This window comes from Strigops habroptila, chromosome 1, assembly GCF_004027225.2.
Source record: "Strigops habroptila isolate Jane chromosome 1, bStrHab1.2.pri, whole genome shotgun sequence".
NCBI lineage: Eukaryota > Metazoa > Chordata > Aves > Psittaciformes > Psittacidae > Strigops > Strigops habroptila.
The window spans coordinates 38078979-38099102 of NC_044277.2; positions in this window are offsets into that span (position 1 = coordinate 38078979).

Sequence of the window (20124 nt, forward strand, 5' to 3'; positions counted from 1 at the left end):
ATCCTACTTACATGCTCATGTCCCTGTGAAGCATGCTCTTCAAGCACCATTCTGAAGCTTAAATGCTGCTATGCTTCATGATCCAAGACATATGTAGGGAGAAGACAGTGCTGTACTTGTGTCAGCTCATTTTTGGCAGCTCTCCTGACTACCGAAAACAAGAGGAAATTATCATGCTATTTCAGTTTTGGCAAATTCTACAGAAATCAGACATTTCTTCCCCCTACCCAAAAAAAAAACCAAAACAAAAAACCAAAAACAAAATCCCACAAACCAAACAACCAAAACCAAAACCAAACAAAGAAGACCCAAAACAGCTGAGGAAGCCTGATAGACACGCACTTGGATACAGGCGTAGAGAAGGCTAAAAGAGTTTGTCTTCTCCAGGGGCTTGAATTTCAGTCCTTTGGTATGCATCCCTCTGTACCATAAAAGGCAGACACGGGCTCTGGCTACTCATCTGGTGTAAGAAAAGTCCAGCTTTAAAGCCTCTTCATATCAGATGGAGTAGATTCAAACATTCAGCAGCTTTTATCGGTGCATCATCAACAACCAGTTTCTGGCTATAAGTAGGCAGGACAATATGCTTAACAAATAACACTTCTTTTCTTTTTCTTTTTCTTTTTCTTTTTCTTTTTCTTTCTTTTTCTTTTTCTTTTTCTTTTTCTTTTTCTTTTTCTTTTTCTTTTTCTTTTTCTTTTTCTTTTTCTTTTTCTTTTTCTTCTTCTTTTTCTTTTTCTTTTTCTTTTCCTTTTTTCTTTTTCTTTTTTCTTTTTTTTCTTTTTCCTTTTCCTCCTCTCCCTTGCCTTTCCTCTCTTCTTTATTCTCTTTCCTTCCCTTTCCCCCATATTATTTTTTTTTTTTTATTATTCACACAATTTATACTAAATTTCAGAATATTTGATCCAATTCTATTTCACCAATAGCTCTTGTCATTCTTGGTATCCAACTGCAGCAGCTGTTTTCTTGGCAATCATAGTTTATTCCCTAACACCTTGTTGAGCTGCAGTTCCTGCACAGAATGGGCAGATACTTCCAAAACTAATTTATGGAGACTGGTTAAATTCTGTCCACATCTTGATTGATGAGGTGAATACTTGGCAGAAATACCTTCTGAATGACCATGTTTTGAATCGTTCTTACCTCTTCCACGGGTTGCATCACTGGGTTCACCTTAACAGTATGAAAAGTATGACTAGTGAGCCATGGAGTGCAACTATGGCAGAACGTTTTGGTTTCAACAGGTTTAAACCCTTCACAGAAGATTTTGGCTTAAACAATTGACTACAAAAAATTGAGGGTTGCAGGAGGGGGTGAGGAGGCAAAACTGGCATCTGCAGGATAAAAGAAGAAGGTGGAAGGTGATGTTCTTCGAAAGCATGTTGTCCACGAAGGAGTGCGTGTTTGTGGGAGCTGAAATTCACGCTTTAAAAATGGTGTCTGCTTGTCTTGAGTCCTTTCAAGCAAATAGGAGAGCTCCCACTGACATCAGTGAGTTTTTACCTGTATTTTCCTTCTGTATTTCTAAAATAAATAATTATTTAGTGCTGAAGATGTAAGGAAAGTAATATTTTCCTCAAAACTATTTTCATTGAGGTGCTTGGGGGCTATAGAATGAGTGTTTGGGGGGAAAGAAAAGAATTTCTGTTTCCTACCATCATACCTATTAAGGTAATGAAACTTTCTATGTTCAAAAGACCTGTTGAACACATCGGTCTTTTATTTATTGTGCACAGAATGTCTGGACGTGTTTTGGTTTTCTCTCACTTGATCTATTTGTGCTATATATTGCATCCTCTACCACCCTCTTTTTAAGAACATGAATACAGCACTTCGTTATTAAGTTTGCAACTCTCAGAAATTATTGTTTGTGGAAAAAATAAGAAACTCTCCTAACTAATTAACTAATGTGCTATTTTGTTCCCTAAATTCTCCTCTAATAGTTAGTGTGCATAGATGAAAAGGAGTCAAAGCTGCCATAAGGTTTAGTACATTTCACTTGTATATCCTCTGTGAATTTATCACATGATAAAGAAAACTTTTCCAGTCTGAACTCAGCTGTTAAAATCCCCTCAATTGTTACAGTTGCCTGAAACACTTTTTAGCCTAGTTTCCCCTACAGATAAACTGGTTACTTTTGATATTCTTCTGTCTGTTTTACTGTTGGGACTGTATTCACTGTTTTGATCAGGTATAGTGTGTATAACATGCTGCATTTACTTAAGTGAACTCATTTCTTATTAGAAAAAGCACAATTTCTTATATCATTCTCTGCCAAATGTATTGACTATACAGTCATCTAAACCTATGTTTGCAATATATTTAATGAACATTTGTGGAGCCTAGAAAACAAAACTGTCTTTTTCTGCTATTGCATCTACTTTATAAAATGATATTAAGCTAAACAGTAAATCACAGGCAGCCCTGACATGATTCTAATTTTTATTTGATTCTCTTGAAGCATTCTCATATAAGCTGAATTTAGAAGATTTCTTCACAGCCCGTTTCAGATAGCTCTAAAAGACAGTAAAGCAGATGTTTTTACTGAAGAACAAAGGCAAATGCAATGTCACTCAGGAATTCATGTGCCCTGTGAAGAGGGGTTTTTCCTGAGCACTACTTTGGGGATGAGAACAGGGGTGGAGACACAGGTAGAAAAGAAAGCTGTTTCCAAGGGTCATTTCTACCAGCATCAGCACCAGCTTGGCAGATCATGGTTCACTCCCCACTTTCAGTTGCTCATTTCTGCCTCCACATGCCCCCTCAGTTGTGTCAGAACAACTGTTTGTGGGGCTCTGCAGTGAACCATACCAGAGAACTGGTATATGTTAAAAATAACAGGCTATTTTTAACCTGTTTCAGTTTCTTTATTGGCTCATCACATGGCCTCCCGGCTATGCTCCCCTAACAGAGGGGGCAGTGCAGGAACAGGTGGTCAGAGGCAGGGGGACGAAAGTGGTCAGAAAGAGCTTAAGCTGGTGCTGCTGTTGAAGTCTGTGAATGTTTGGCTTAAGCCAGCTCCGATTAAGATGTTATCATAACCCTGAACTTGCAACAAAAAGAGGCTATTGGCCAAAAGAGGTTTGGATTCTGAATACAAAATCTGAAACAGGATTTCTCCTTTGGCAAAAGATTCCTGTCTGTGATAATTTTTGTAAAGGAGCAGATCTGAATTGGAGACCTCTCCCTCTGCTATAATTTCTGCTGATTTTAATCAACACAAAACCAGATTGGTGAAAAATAACTGAAAATCTTTGAAATAAGTAGAATGGTGCGAAGTCTGGAACATCACTTTGCCCATTTTCCCACTTTTCTTCATAAAATAGCAAGAAACACAAAATCAGCTTGGCAAATTAATGTAATTGCAAACAGTCCTCTCTACCCATCTTGTTTGGTAGGCCAGGCCACAATCACTCTTGCTTATGGGAAATCTTCCAGTAGATTAATTTAATTATACTGCATGTTTGGAAGTTATATTAGCCAGTTTCAATATTAAGTTATCCAATCAATGTAATAGGTGACATTGATAGTAGCAAGAGTATGTTTATGCAACAAAGCTGCATGCTTTGCCAGGTAGTTTCTGCTTTGAGAACTTTAGATATTCTTTCTTTGAAAATCAAAATCAAGAGCTTTATTTCAGGCATCAGACAAAGACATTACTGCAGGTTAACACAGGGCTGTGCAGCAGCTGAGTGTTGGTAATTGTCAGATCAGTTTTAATAAAAAAGCAAATGCAAACTGATATAAATCTTTGTACTATTTAATTACCTGCAAAATAATGTCAAATCATCCAACATTTTTTGTTCCCTACCAAAAACCTGATCCTGACTTCAGTGGGAATCTGAGGCCTCTGTATTGATCTAGTCATTATTCCTGCCTGGTAACCCTTTCCTTTTCTGTCAAAATATTGCTTGATTGTTCTTTTACACAGCAGTTACATCTATTGTACAGTTTAAACAAAGGCATATTCTGGTTCTACAAACAGTGATAAAATACACATGGTTAGCTGTAAGTTTGAAACTAGGCTATGGAAGTCAAAGTTGTGTCAGTTTAAGAACCTGAATAACTATCCAAAGGATTCGGTCCATAACCATCTAAAGATAAATATCAGAAGCACAAATGAAAACACTTGAGCATATGCACAGCTTACTGTGGCATTACTAAGTCATTAGGGGTGATTGCTTGTGCCAGCAACCTAATATAAACATTAGATGATTTTGCATCTCCCTGATTGATCATACATTTGTTAGAGATGATGAGATGAATCTGATATTTCCATACAGCCTGAAAAAACTAGTAAAATGGACTAGGACAGCATAAAACAGAGAGGACCTTCTTCCGAACCCTGAAGGTCATTTCTTCATGAATACAGAAATATACCATCTCTTGGTAAAAAAGTAAAAATACATTCTGTAACATAATGCTCTGTATTTATAGTTTAAACATTTTAATGAAATATTAAACAGATTCAGTTTGAGATCCTGTTATTGAGCTGTAGGAAAGGTCATGACAGTAGAGAGACTGCAATAGCTACTCTTAACAAAAAGTAGCTTGTTATTCAGTAACAACATGAAGTTTTAACCTGGAGAAATAACTAAAAATCATAACATTTTCTGGGAGGGGTGTTCCTTTAAAATATATGTTCTCAAACTCATGTCTTTCTTTTCCTTTCCTTTATTCTTCCTTTCTAGCCCCTGCTCTTACTCTGCTTCCTCCCCACCCCCAATTCTCTTCAATTTGATCTCATCCATATGGTCTTAGACAAATTGGCTGCAAAAGATCTGGGTAAGGTGAGCAGATGTCCTGTGGAAAAGAAGTCATCAGGGTGTCCATTTTTTCCCCATTTCTTCATATTATACTACTCAGACGCACAGTGGGGGAAAAATAATAGGCAATTTACATAGAGAAATCTGTGGATAAACCTGTATTAAAATACTGGAAAAGAAACTTTTGCATTAGTTCGTCAAAATTAAAAAAGAAAAACAAAAAACATTGTTCATTCTTTGCAGTTATGCCAGCAGGTTGTCTAAAACATCTGCTCTGGTAATATGTCACAAGAAATAGCCTGTGCAGGTTAGGCCAGTACATAATAGAAGTAAATGTATTTTTAAATGCCAGGTTTTAAAAGAAGACAGATCTGCTTGGTATCTCATTATAAGGGAAATGGCTTTTCATGTCACCCCATCAGTAGTTGTGCAGCTTTGGGGAAAGTTTCAAAGGTTACGATCCATACCTTTTAACTCTTAACTAGCTTATGATTTTACCCATAAAAAAACTTTGCATGGTTTTAATCCTCAAATAATAAATTTGACTCCTTTTTTATCTTTAAAAATTGAGTGGAAATTTGCCTTATATGCATATGGCAAATATTCTTCATATTTCTGGACAGGAAATCCCTTTTAGGAACATGATGTGGATGTTCTGAAACACTGTAGATGTTTACTTCTCTGCATGTTCATGTGCATATACATAAATGAACCTTAAAAATCTTTTGGGCTGATTCTGACTTAGTGGCATCATAACACTGAAGTAAAATCACTGATTTCCCTAGAACTGCCTAGTCATATCAGTGAAGCATAAATTCAGATTTCAGAAAGCTTCAACTTTTTCTGAAGACAGCAGAATGGACCTGTCTTAAGTCAAAAATCATTGTGTAAATCTGCATGTTTTGGGCCCAAATTCAATCAGTCACTAGAATGTGTACTGAATTTAAGTATGCTTGCCCATGTTTGCACAATTTGACCAAAAGAGAGATATTTAAGCATGCATTTATGTAATTTGCTAGATCATGGATTATACAGAAAAGTAAAAAAACCTTGTAAGTGATACAAGGCTTCTGACTGAATTCAACATTTTATATATTTAAATACATGGTTTCCTTGGAACTACTTATGACGTAGCACTTATGCAAGTACTCAGAGACTTTGGTGAACTAGATGCATGTCATTACATACACAACACCAATAAGCGTTAATTTCCTTTTGCTTACACTGGTTGTAAGCACATAATAAAAATAAAATAAAAATTGCACTGACCCAAGTAAGAAAGCAACATCTTTCTGGATGCACTATGATTGTCTCTGAAGTTGAAGTGTTATTAATTCACTCAGCTGTTCATCAGAAAACACACAGATATGTACCAGTTTTGACTAAATTTTCAGTGGGAAGTCAAGTATACATATTTCTGGTTAAAAGCTTAGAGAAAGCAGTAATAGAACTAATCTGACAATTTTTCATTTACTACAGAAAAATCCTTGCTCTGCCCATTTTGGAGAAGAGGTTTAAAGATATCCCAGTGCACTCTTACTGATTCTTCTGGAGTGGCTCCAACTCTAGTTTTTCACAGACAAAAATGGCATATTGTGAAAGCTTTTAAATCTATTCCCTTGTGGGTATGTATAAAATAGTAAAACTCAAAATATTTTTTAGAGTAAGAAAGATGACTATTTCCTCCTTGTTTGAATTATCTTTTGATTGAAACTGAACAGAAAAGACTTCTACATCTTTCCTTTGTGTCAGCTAATTCTCTATATGTCATCTTTTTTTTTTTTTTTAAAGTACTATTTCCTATGTTGAAAAAATTGAACACAATTTAAAAACCACAATTAAGAAGTGTGAGAAATAAGGAAAATGAATGATGAGGTATAAAAATGTGTCAGAAAAAGAAGGACCCAGTTATCTGGGAAGGTTCTGCTTTGCATTGATATTACATAATAGTACTCTGGTCTGAACTACTCTCCATTTCTTAACCAAATTACCCTTTAAATTACGAAGCAAGGGCCATATGCTTCCCTAATTTATGCTGCGTATATCTCAGATTTTCATGTAATTTAAACAAGAGAGACATGATAAGTGTCTCTTTAGTTTAAAGGAAACCCATGTGCACTTCTTTTAGTGCAATTTTCTGAAAGTTACCATGGTGAGAAATGCTTTTTCACAGAGTCCTCCTGATCCCTGACTCAGTCTAGAAGTTATTCTTTTTCAACTTATTTACACCATCATCTTTCTGGTCAAGGACTAGTCAAGACTCTTCTTTAGTGTTTCACAATGGCTACTTTTATTGTCCTAAGGACAGTTATGGTTGGATGGATGTCATCTGAGATCACAAAGATTAATTACAGGCCTAAAATCATGCATATTCTTTAGGTAACTCACTAAATCTGTGTTCATTTTCTTGCAAATAGAGTAACTGGACAGGTGTCAGAATGCACAAATTAAGACTGCTGATATATATCCATAATTTGATTAAGTGATTTTTTTTGTTGATGGACTTGTACATGCATTGTGGTACTGAAGCATTTACACCACTGTTTCATACGGTGCTGAAACTATTTTTTTAGTGGTGCTGTGCTCTGTGATAGAAATAAAATGGTAAAACCTTTAACAAGAACTGACTTTAGCCAGCTGCATAAATAATATTAAACTACTGGGCAACATCAGGCTTGTTATGCTCCATTTCTTGCCTCCACAATATCATTTCCTACCTGCATCTCCTTAAAAGGTTAACAGATGTAGCATAAAAGGAGCATGAATAGGCTGAATTAGGATTTTGCAGGAATGGTTAATGGACAGCTAGAGGTTGGTCATGATCAAGGAGACTTCTTGTTGAAATAAATACTGTGATGTAGGAAGAGGGAAATAACAGCGTCTACTTCTTGACTTCCAAAATTTCTCATAGGACAATGTATGAAATCTAGTACACCTATTTCCATGCCTGTATCTCCCTTATGCTAGATCAGAGAAAGCAGAAGGTCATTAAATCTTGATGATTTCCATTTGAATGTGAATGCAGGATGGTTGCATTGAAGGTGAGCCCAAATTCTCCAAGTCTTTCTGCACAGAGATGGCCTGAAACTCTCTTATCAGGAGGACAAGATAAACACATACTAATTAATGCAGACTTTATACGACACAAAGTGTCTACAAATACATCAAGAGCAAGTCCTCACGTATTCCCCTCTAATATGCAGATCCATCATTCGTTTATAGCACTATACCAGTTATCTCTCTTGCTCTATAACACCACATGCAACTGTGCCCTAGCATCTGCTAACCAGCTGGACCTAGTGTCAGGGTGCAATTGCTTCAGTGTTAGGAATACGTTCCCTGGTAGTAACTCACATTTCAAAGGATTGCTGCCACCCAGTCCTTCCTGGCTGCTGCAGCCAGGCCTGGCAACCTGCTCTGTGGGCAGCGTTGACCTGCCCATTTAGTAATGAGGGGATCCAACTCTGGGCTTCTCACACAGTGGGAAGGAGAATATTGCATTCAGGGACAGACAGCAAGAGGATAATGATACAGAGAAAGATGCCCTTTAAGTTCAGTGGCTCTTTATTTCAAAGACTGGCCAAACAAAAAGGAAACTGTAAAATCAAGAGAGACAGATTTGGAGGAGAAAGAGGCATTCGTGTTGGTTGGTTTTGCAGGTATCTTTTTTTTGGATCAATGTAATTTTTGAGTTAGCTAAAGCAGAAGGATAATTTTGATGACACATAAAAGCATCAGTGTCCCTGAGTGTTAGCTACCCTTGAGAAACAAAGAGTTATCTGTATGGGATCGCCAATAACCTTGATGTCATAAGTGATGTTTTTAGGCTTGTGGGATCTTGTTTATGAGAATGGGGTGGTTTTAGGCTCTGGTCTATTAGCACTGTGGGCCTGAAGCAGCTGCGTTTCACATTTTCTAACAGTCCTCAGGAAGAGTCTCTGATTATAAATGTACAGCAGACGTCAAGAGATACCAGTGTTGCATTCTACTGAGCCTAAATAAATCATAAGACAACGCATGGAATTCTGTTGGCACCCAAACTCAACCCACATGGGGAAGGAGATAAAGGATGGTACCACATGTGTGTGATGTGCAACTTGTATTAAAGCTAAAGCTAGCAGGGCAAACCAGCAGCAGAAGTCTGACTTACAATCGATCCAACAACAGGTTTTTACGCACAATTTTTCTCTACCACATTTGTGAATTACCTATCATTTACTATTTTTCTATTCATTCACAGTATACAGTTGTAGGAATCTTGCTTTATGCCCACTGTGGAAATTTGATGTCAAAAGGCCAGTTCAGTGAAACCCCATAAAAATACCAGCAACAAAAATTTAGTATTTTATCTTCCTTTTTGTTTCTTGCTCTGGTTTTCCAGATTCAGTTGCTTTGAGAGACACTTTGGTAGATAGCAGATATGTCCTTGCCAAATCTAGAGACACAATCAGATTGTCATTCTCAATTTCATCCTCAATAGACTTTCAACCTTCCTCTTCCATCATCTGTGTTCAGTGCATATATTAGGATAACACTGTGGCACTGTTTCTGCAGCGATGCCTGAGTGTTTATGCTCTTCATATGGCATTTGTTAAACATGGCTGCCGTAGTTATTCCAACACAATGCAAAAAAAATTAGTTCAGTTGTGAACATCGAGTTTCACAGGCTAAGGGGAAGAATGGCACTGAAAGAGTTCAAAAAATATGAAAGGCATTTAAAAAGGATTTATATGCTTTATTTGGTCTAATATATTAATTTCAGCACTTTTAGCAAGTTCATTCAGTGTGGATCAGTGGTACTGCTGCAGCACCTGTGCAAATCATTTGGTCTGTCTTTCATACATTTCGTTTTCATTTCTACCATGACATAACAGTCTTCACCTAATGCACAACAGTCCCTAAGTATTAGTTTTGCATGTGGTCAAAATGAGATAAACTCCTTTCACTCTGTGCAAATCAGTATTATAGGAGGTAAGATGTCATTTTGCGGCTATTCTGTATACTGTATAGTACTCTGTATCCTGTATAGTATTTCTACAGTAATTCTTCTGCTGTCTTCTGATTGTTTCCTGTTTAGTACAACAGATATAAAACACAGAATGGGGATCTGTGAAACTCCATCACACACATGTCACACACAGACAGATGACAGGATTATCAACCTCTGATGGTACGATTAATTTTGTTAACCTTAGCTGTAACGGAAGTAGAAAATATGCAGGTGGTGAATAAATAGTTTGAAGAGATAATAGAATTACTCAGCCTCATTAAATGGCTACACATTGTGCTATTTAGTAATGCACTCAATAGCCAGGTGTCTTGAAGAGCAGGTACAATAGATTATGAACTGTAGGGGGACTGTGAACATAAAGACATAACTGCTCAGGGGATTCAATGCATTCTGCTCAGCACCGTATGCATAGAGACATAAAACAGTTATTATTACGACATTATCTCAGCTTGTCTAACACAGCTATCCCTATCCTTTCACACAGTCCTCTTTTCTCTGCTTTTCTCTTTTTTATTTTTTGCAGATTCTAAATCTATAAAGGAACATAACAAAATCTTTCAAATTGAAATCTCACACCTCTCCACTCTCTTTAAGAAAGGAACACATGCTATCAACAATACACATTAATCAGTTCTAAATGAAAGTAATAATAATCTGCCATGCTCTTCTGCCTATTATCATAAGTAGCATGAAATGATAATTTAATAGCATGCAGTACTTCACTTCATCAATAAAAGTATCCAAGGAGCAAAGCACAAATACTAACAAGTGTGCAGCACAGTCAATTCTCATCGCATCCCCAGGACCTGATTCATTTTTCATCAGCTGTAATGCCAGCTTGCCAAGTCACAGAAGGGAGGAATGAAAGCTGCTACTTCAGCCTCACGAATGTGTGAAGGGGAAAAGGGCTGCCACTCCCTTAGCAGCGCCTGCCTGAAAAGCTGTAATGACCCCGTGGTGTTGCCAGCAGAGACCCCACTATCATCTTCTGCTGCTACTGTTGTGTTTTTTTTTCCAGTCCTATACAGCTGCTAAGAGCAGCTGTCTCTTCCTTTTCCCATCATCTTATCTCACCTTGGAACGAGATTGTATAATGTTTGGCTCTTGGAATTGAAAGCACTGCAGGTGCACAGAGGTGCAGTGCGCTGTAGTTTGTGACTGGCTGACACACAAACTGCTTTGCTGGGACTCCATTTGCAGCTTGGCTGTCCCTCCATTAGGTTATTACTGTGGTTCCCACTCATGCAGGCCTTCGTCCTTGCACACACTGGTTCACCAGGTGAAAACTTTCATCCAGATGAAGCTGGTTGGAAATTCTCTATCAAAATGTTCTATAGAAAATGCAGTTTCCACAACATAAATGTTTACCATGATAAAAGATCTTGCCCAAAGTGAAACTAAATGGAAGTGTTTTCTTACAAGGAAGTTGTGACTTGTATCTCCTCCACCTGTCTCCTGAGGGAAGACTGTGTCCTTTGAGGTTTATTGCTCTTTCCCCAGCTTTGACTGGCAGTGCCCATATTGGAGATGTAACCCAGCTCGTAGAACCACAGAGGTGAAAGCAGCAGTTGGCATAGCAGCTTCTGTGTGGCATCCTGGCAGCTCCATTAACACTGCATCAGGTGAAAATTTAAATACTTCCACATTCCAAAACTGATATACTTTTTTAACACTGACAGCCTTGCAAACGATTTTTCAGCACATTTTAATATTTTAGGGTTGTCAATACATTATAAATAATAATAATATAGGAAGACAAAAAACTTGACACCAGAATCCTGTATTTATTTTAACTTTGATGAATAAAACCATGCCAATGTGTGTGCTCCAGTAGCAGTTTACAAGTATGCCTATTTGACACAAACAGTTCCTACACATACAGTAACATTGTGGTAGCCAGCTCAGAAGAACAGTACTGGTGTTCATTTAAGTGTTGGGATTTTGGCTGCATATAACCTTTTTCAAATAAGGCTACACAACAACTTATAGTGAGTTCATGTCTCCCCTGCCATTTACATGTGCCTGTAAATGAACCATCTAGGAAATTCCAGGCAGAGATCTTTCTTGTAATCCTACAAAAGAACTGAATGATAGATGCAATAATAAAAGTAAGAAAAATTAGGAAGACACACTCATAACCCAAGAAAAGCTACAGGAAAGTCGAAGAAAAAATTAAATAAAATTACCTTCAGAAGTTCAAAGTCCATCCTTCCCACAGAACTATAACAGGCCCATGTTAGCTGTCTATCCCATTGTTAATTAAAATTTATGTTGCAGTGGCTAGAAGATGCTTTTTCCTCACCAGCTTTTAGCAACAAAAACATGGAAAAAATAATACAATTAAAAAATCATGGAAGTTCAAAAAGCTAATTTTTGTTTATTTTAAGTTTTCACTAATGAGGCAATTTCATGTAAAATTTCTCATTATATATATATAAATGTGTTAGTCCAGATCTAGTAAGGCTGAAAAATAATATTATCCTCTAAACAAATACTAACAGTATTTTATGTTCTCAAGTTGTAGACAAGCTACAGCAGTTTACACATTCAGTTAAAAGTTGTCATGTACACAATCCAACATAGTCTATGCTATGTTCACATCATGGCTGTGACATGATTTCTAATTGTGTTGAGTTGTTCTATGCTTGGGTTTTGGTTCTGATGCTCAGCACAGATTTGCAAGATCTAAAGCTCAATAATGCTTTTGCAAAAACTCCATTGTCTTCTTCCTATATTAGTACTAGTAGCTGTGAAGTGTCAAATCACCACACCACCTAGCAATTCAACCAGTAAGTAGAGCTTATTTTGTATTGCTGGTTGAAAGGAAATTCCCAGAAGATTTTAGTATGTGAAAGGCTGGGCAACAGTGCTCAAAAATGCAAGAATGTGTTTAATATGCTTGGAAAAGGGCATATGTGACTATATTACTCCATTACACATAAAGCTATAGAATGACTTCATAAACCCTGAAATGAGTGCTGCGAACATTTCAATTCCTTTTGTTTATCACTCCAACCACCTGGTAATCTCAGCAGCTATCCCAAACTTTTGGCTGGATGAGAAAAAAATATTTCTTCTGGAAAGCCATTCTTGCATGCTGAATATGTAACCAACTGGTTGTGTCAAGTGGAAAATAACTATTTTATGACAGCTTTTTTCTGTACCATTCTCTTATAGTGCTCCAAACTTTGTTATATATAATGATATATTATTGAAACACCAAACTGCTTTCAGCAGTCACTACAATTCCTTTCTAACTTCACATCTCCGTCACATGACTCCGATTTTAAAACAAGAATTTATAACAGACACCTCCTTTTTTCACTCTGTCAGTTTAACGCATCCTGCCTTGGTGACTTCAACATTAAGCAATCTTAGCTAATACTTAATGTTGTTGTTTCAGATTATTTTTAGGTTTCTTTAAAAAGAAATTGGTTAATTGTTGCCAGATTCCACTGGGAAGAATGACTCAGCTTTTAGTGCTGATTTTAATACTTGGGTTATGGATGAAGTCCACCTGTGATTTACTGAAGAAGTGCCTTGCTGACATCACTTTTATCAGAGTATTATGGCAAATTGCACACCAATGTACTAACTCTACTTGATGTTGTTCCATGACACAATTAGAATCACAGAATCATTGAGGCTGGAAAAGACAGATTATTACTACAAATAATCCCTTTAAAGCTGTTTCTTCTCCTGTTAATAGCTTGGTGATTAGACTTAGCCATTCTCCTGAAGGAAATGTTCTGCCTAAGTTAGAGCAATTATTTTTCAGACATATTTCATTGGAGAAATCTACCACTCTGTTATTGAACCCAGTGTATAACACTAAGAATTTTCTGGTTTGTATGCATGCATTGACATAATTAATTTGCAGAGATTTTTACACTAACTGAAGAAGCAGCACAGAAATATGTCTGAAATAGCACATCAATGACACACATGAAAATAAATCTAATAATGTGTTATGATTCAGCTGGGATCCACCCATTTCATGTGGAATATGCTGACGATGTAAAAACAGCCTGTTAACATTGTTTTCCCTCTTCAATATGTAAAAAAAAGCAAAAAAACCCCCAAATACTAAACCAAAAAGCCATGTTGAAAAAGTTGTTAAGGAAATCTGAGGAAGTTGAATTGTAGCAGAGGTACTGTTATGTTTATCCTGGCTCCTGCCTTTATTGTAACGGGCCTGTGTGAGTTTATATTGGTCTGTTCACAGAATAGACAAAGAAAAGTTGCTATGTACTTTGACAAAAGGAAAAACTACAGCACACCTCCTTTACTTTCTCCTGCAACTGCCATTCTCACAAGCTAGAAGAATCATTTAAAATAGTAGTAGGTGAATTCCCTGCACCCAGACTAATGGGCAAAAAGATTGTGTAAGGCAGTTTATTCAGGTCTAAGAATTTGTATAGCATCTGTGTGGCTTCCAGTACTCTTTCTGTATGTATGAGAATCATTGGAAACCTCTCAGAATAAGTCAGGGCATACGTAGAAGTGACTGTATCTGTTCGTGTTTGATGGTATTGGCAGTAACCATCAAAGCTTTGCTATTCTGCTTTACTTTATCATCTTGCTTTGCTCTGAATGTTTCTCTTCTTCTAAGACAATCAGTTGTTTGCCCATGAAGACCCATTTTAAAAGTCCATATGCTCATGTACACAAGTTGCCTGATGCTTTCACAAAAGTGTTATTTAATGCACACAGAACAGCTATTGCAAGCCATGTAGCTATTTAGCACTTCTGATATTTTTAATTCATTTGTACTCTTGCTAGCTCTTCACAGTGGAATGTACTCCTTCACATATGTGTGGTTGCAACCATAGGAGCAAGTTAATACAAGTACAGAAGCAACTGGAGTTGCCTACCATGAAATAAAAACCTGGATATTTTGGCTTCTCACTTGAGTTCTTTAGTGCACATAATGCTGGCTGCTTTGTTAAGCTTTCAGTTGAAGTTTTTTAATGCTCCCCTGAAAGACATCCTATCGTTTTCAGCAAGGCAACAGTTTTCAGAAGAAAGGATCCCTCTGTGTCTTTCTGGCTTAGACTACTTTGATTTTCTGATTCTTTCCTTCTTTTCCAGTGGTACCATCAGAGGATGTTAGTGATAAATGTAATGCCTGTTTTTTTCCATTACATTAGCATCATTAAAAGTAGCTTCTCATGAACAACTCATTGCTTTCTCCCAGGCAGTCAAGTAAGTAGTGGCACAACACAGATTCTCTCAGATTGTGAAACAATGATTTTCAGACTCCGTGCCGAAAGTAGAACTAATAGAAAAAAGAAATCATCAACAAGATAAAAAGTTAATCATAGAATGGTTTGGGTTGGAAGGGACTTTAAAGATCATCTAGTTCCAACCCCCCAGCCATGAGCAGGGACACCTTCCACTAGACCAGGTTGCTCAAACCCCTATCCAAAATTTTCAGTTTAAAGCCACTAACCCTTGCCCTATCCTTCCATGCCCTTATAAAAAGTCTGTCTCCAGATATCCTGTAGGCCTTTAGGCACTGGAAGCTGTTCTAAGGTCTCCCCAGAGCCTTCTCTTCTCCAGGCTGAACAAACCCAACTCTCAGCCTCTCTTCATAGGAGACATGCTCCAGCCCTCTGGTCATCTTCGTGGCCCTCCTCTGGACTCACTCCTTCTCATGTTGGGGGGCCCAGAGCTGAATGTAGTACTGCAGGTGGGGTCTCACGAGAGCAGATGGAGAGAATTGCCTCCCTCAACCTGTTGGCCACGCTTCTTTTGATGCAGCCCAGGATGTGGCTTTCTGGGCTGCAGCACACACTGCTGGTTCATGTTGAGTTTCTCGTCAACCAGCACCCCCAAAATATTCTTCTCAGGGCTGCTCTCAAAACATTCTCCACCCAGCCTGTACTTGTGTTTGGGTTTGCCCCAACCCACATGCAGGACCTTGCACTTGGCGTTGTTGAACTTCATGATCTTCACATGGGTCCAGCTCTCAAGGCTATTGAGGTCCCTCTGTACGGCATCCCTTCCCTCCAGCTTGTCAACCACACCACACAGCTTGGTGTCATCAGCAGACTTGCTAAGGGTGCGCTTGATCCCACTGTCCATGTTGCCAACAAAGATGTTAAACCGTGATGGTCCCAATACTAACCCGAGGTTGACGCAGGACGGTGTCAAACGCTTTGCTTAAGTCCAGGTAGATGATGTCTGTTGATCTTCCCTTAACCATCAATGCTATATCCCTGTCCTAGAAGGCCACCAAATTTGTCAGGCACAATTTGCCCTTAGTGAAGGCATGTTGGCTGTCACCAATCACCTCCTCATTGTCCATGTGCCTTAGCACAGTTTCCAGGAGGATCTGCTTCATGATCTTGCCATGCACCGAGGTGAGACTGGCCTGTGGTTTCCCAGGTCTTCTTTTTTTGTTTTTAAAAATGAGGGTTATGTTTCCCCTTTTCCAGTCAGTGGGAACTTCACCAGACTGCCACAACTTCTCAAACATGAGGGCTAATGGCTTAACCACTTCATTTGCCAGTTCCCTGAAGATGCATCTCATTGGGTCCCATGGACTTGTGCATATTTGGGTTCCTTAGATGTTCTCAAACATGATCTTCTCTTACAGCAGGCAGTTTTTCATTCTCCAGTCCCTACCTTTGCCTTCTGCAACTTGGGTGGTGTGGCTGGAACACTTGCTGTTGAAGACCAAGGCAAAAAAGCTATCGAATACCTCGGTCTTCTCCATATTCCAGGTAATCAGGTCACCCATTTCCTTCCAGTGAAGGCCCACATTTTCCCTAGTCTTTTTATCACCCACATACCTAAAGAAGCTTTTCTTTTTGTCCTTGACATCTCTGACCAGCTTTAACTCTAGCAGGGCTTTAGGTTTCCTAACCAGATCCCTGGCTGCTTGGACACAAGTTCTCTGTATTCCTCCCAGGCTACCTGTCCTTGCTTTTATCCTCTGTAGGCTTCCTTTTTGTGCCTGAGTTTGTCCAGGAGCTCCTTGTTCATCCATGCAGATGTCAGGGCATTTTTGCCTGACTTGTTCTTTGTTGGGTGCATCACTCCTGAGCTTGAAGAGGGTAAATGAATATTCTTGAATATTAACCAGCTTTCTTGGGCCTGTGTTCCCTCCAGGGCTTTATCCCATGGTACTCAACCAAGCAAATCCCTCAAGCATCCAAAGTCTGGTCTCCTAAAGTTGACAGAAATGTTTGGGCAAACAGGAACTCTCATTCACAACTGTTCTGGTGTTGTAATGAGGCTTCATTGAAAACAAAAAACTGGTTCTATAAGTAAAGAGAGGGGAGTCAGCATCCTATGTAGAGTAATGCCTTTTTACCACTCCCACCTATCCTTGTTGCACCAAAAAATAAAGATAAAAATCTCCAAAGAATGAAAGCTTTGCCAAGTTTGGTTTGACAGCAAAAGTAGGTTCAGTGATAAGGTCACAGCTTCTGCCCTGCCCTGTTCTAGTTGACAGAGCCACAATAGAAAAATAGACACCTCTGTGCTAGACTAATGGGAAGACCGATCGTGTTAAAAAACTGAGCCCAAGTGCTGGAAGAAAAATAGCTGTTAGGTTTTATAAAATAAAGTCAGTGCTGTATTATTTTTTTTCATTGGTCTTGCTTTTGATAGAACTGCTGTCAATAAAATGCTGTGAGCGCTCTGAACAAAAGCTATTTCTCGAAGAATGTTGGTCAAACTTTTCTTTTGTAAAAGGAAAATATTATATCTCCCAAGAATAAAAGAAACAGTTTAAGTAATATGATGGCAGGCTGGCAAACAGTGTAAGGTTCATAATTCCCAAACAAGCTCTGTGCTGTTGCTTTTTAGCTTTGATGTAGTATTTTTGCTTCTTCATTACAAGGACTTTTTTCTATCACGTATGAATGTACTGAATAGTAGGGTGGTATAAAGATGTTCAAAATGGTTTTCACCAAAGGCTAGTGCCGTCTTTCATTTTGAAATCCCACACTGAAAGCTAGTTACAGACCACCTGCCTAGCCCAAGTAATCAGCACCTTTTCTAAGGAATGCTGTCTCCCAAGGAGTGCATTGCTGTGCGCTCCTTTTTATATTTACTCATGTATGTGCGGGCCCATGGTTCTCAGCTCCTTAAACAGAGATGCTCAGGAATTTCTAATCAATAAATTCACTGCTGCAAAGCTGTTCTCTTGCCATGAGAAACATAGAAAAACTTTTGGGAGGCTACCAGCACATAATTTTTTTTTCACTGTGAGGATCATCACAGTTAGTATTAGAAGTAGTTCATCCATGTGAGAATGCAAGCATGCTTAAAACAACTCTAAACTCTTATAGCATTTCCTCTGTAATGGGTCTGGACTGAAAATCCATTTAATTTGGATTAACTGGCTAGTATAGACCTACACTTAAGTCACACCTTGCTTTCAACTTGCTAGCTTGCATGTTGATGGCAGGCTAGCCATAATCTGATCACCTGGAACTTGGTATCATGTGCAAAATCTTTCCAAGAAGAGTTAAATACTTTGAAAAGCTGCCCTTGCTAAACTCCAGCTATCTCAGCTAGATTGGAACAAGTATGTTAATCACTTCTAAAGATGGAACTAATATACTTCTATATTACACTTCAGTCAGTGAATTCTGCAGAAAGTCAGTGCTTGCACCTGTATCATTTTATAAAGGAAGCATATGCAATATAAAATCATTAGCTCCTAGCACAAGAAACTATTGGATTCAGCAGTACCTGCATAGTTAGCAACATTCAAAAATCTGTACTGTTGAAATTAGTTCACTCAGAACCATATTTGCAAAACTGAGTGCTCAATCCAATACACTTAGTTCCTAAACCTCCATTTGTATTAAACAAAATAAAGAAAAAAATCTGTATCTGCTATTGCAGCATTTAGTTTTGAACCTGTGACTTTGACGGCTTATTTCAGCGATTGTCAAAGTCTTTGAACTATGCATGCTTGCCATCTTATTTTTGATTAAACACTATACAAAGGTGGTATTGTTCTACAACCCACTGAAGACCATTTGTGGCTACAGACCACAATTTGAGAACTGATGGTTTGTTCTCATGAAAATAACTTTGTTGTAGTTGTGTAGTCTGCTGGGATATAGAATTGATGACTTTGTTAATGGCTGTTGCCAGATGTTTAGTCTCTGTATTTTCATATGTTTTGTTTTGGAGCTAATTACTTACAAGATAGTTCAGTTTTACAAGACTGTTGCCAACCAACAAAGAAGATCATGCAAATCATGGTATGGCAGAAGATGCTATGCTGATTGTAGCTCAAGACCAGGCTTTTAATGACTAGAGCACCTGGACTCTTGGAGCATCAGACCAACACAAGTGCTCATTTCCAGAAGCGCTCTTCTTCAGTTCAACATAAGCTACTCCTCAAAAATTTGATTTCCAGTGAAATTCATACTTTTATCTAGAAAATAATTCTTCTGGAGATAAATAACAGAACAATTATTGAGCAAGCAGTAGGAAATGCAGTTTTGGTTGTTAGCGCATTTTGTACTTGCAGACCTAAGTTTTGGTTAAGAAAAGAAGGAAATGCTTTCTTATTTATTGCCTGACCATTTCAAATGAAATGTATGGATAGTTGCACCTTTGATGTGCAACTTACTCCTGTATTTTTTCTATGTTTTAAAAGGTTCCAAAATAAAGGACTACTCATTAATTTATTTCATCTTCATTATTTATTTTTGTAAGCTGCTAAAGCTGTGCTTTATTTATTGCAAGTCATCCATACATAATTCTCTGTAGCTTAGAAAACTGCATCTAACATTTTCACCCCAACTTTATAAATTGCATTGATTTATTTCTGTCTCTGAGGCCTACAACCATTTATTACAACAACAAAACATCCTCCAATTCTGGTGATCAAGGAACAAAGTCTACTCGTTTACTGTGTAGTGAGAATTGACAGATGGCCAAATGGGGTGATAGATTTGATTTTAATGTGTCTTAAGAGAGTAAATGAACCAAAGGCAATCTTCATCTCATGTGAAAAGTTGGATTTTTGTGTGGCTTTTCTGCAACAGTGAGGTGCAATCCTCACAGCACTTCATTGATTTTCCAATCAACCATGACCACTCAGATGGCAAAAAGTGGGGTCAAAGAATTTTTATAAAGGGTTTTTTTTTTTACTGTTTGTCTAGAACTGCACAAACAAGCCTGAATGTACATAACATAAAACAATCTATCTTCAGTGTTTTGTGGGGTTGTTTTCCTCCTGAAAAATCTTTGTAGATTTCACACATTAAGCATTTCTACTTTTGCATCCAATGAAGAGGTTTTGTCAAAAGAGTCATTTACATCATAAAGATAATGAGGATAAAATTTCCTCACTTCTCCCCACCTGTTATT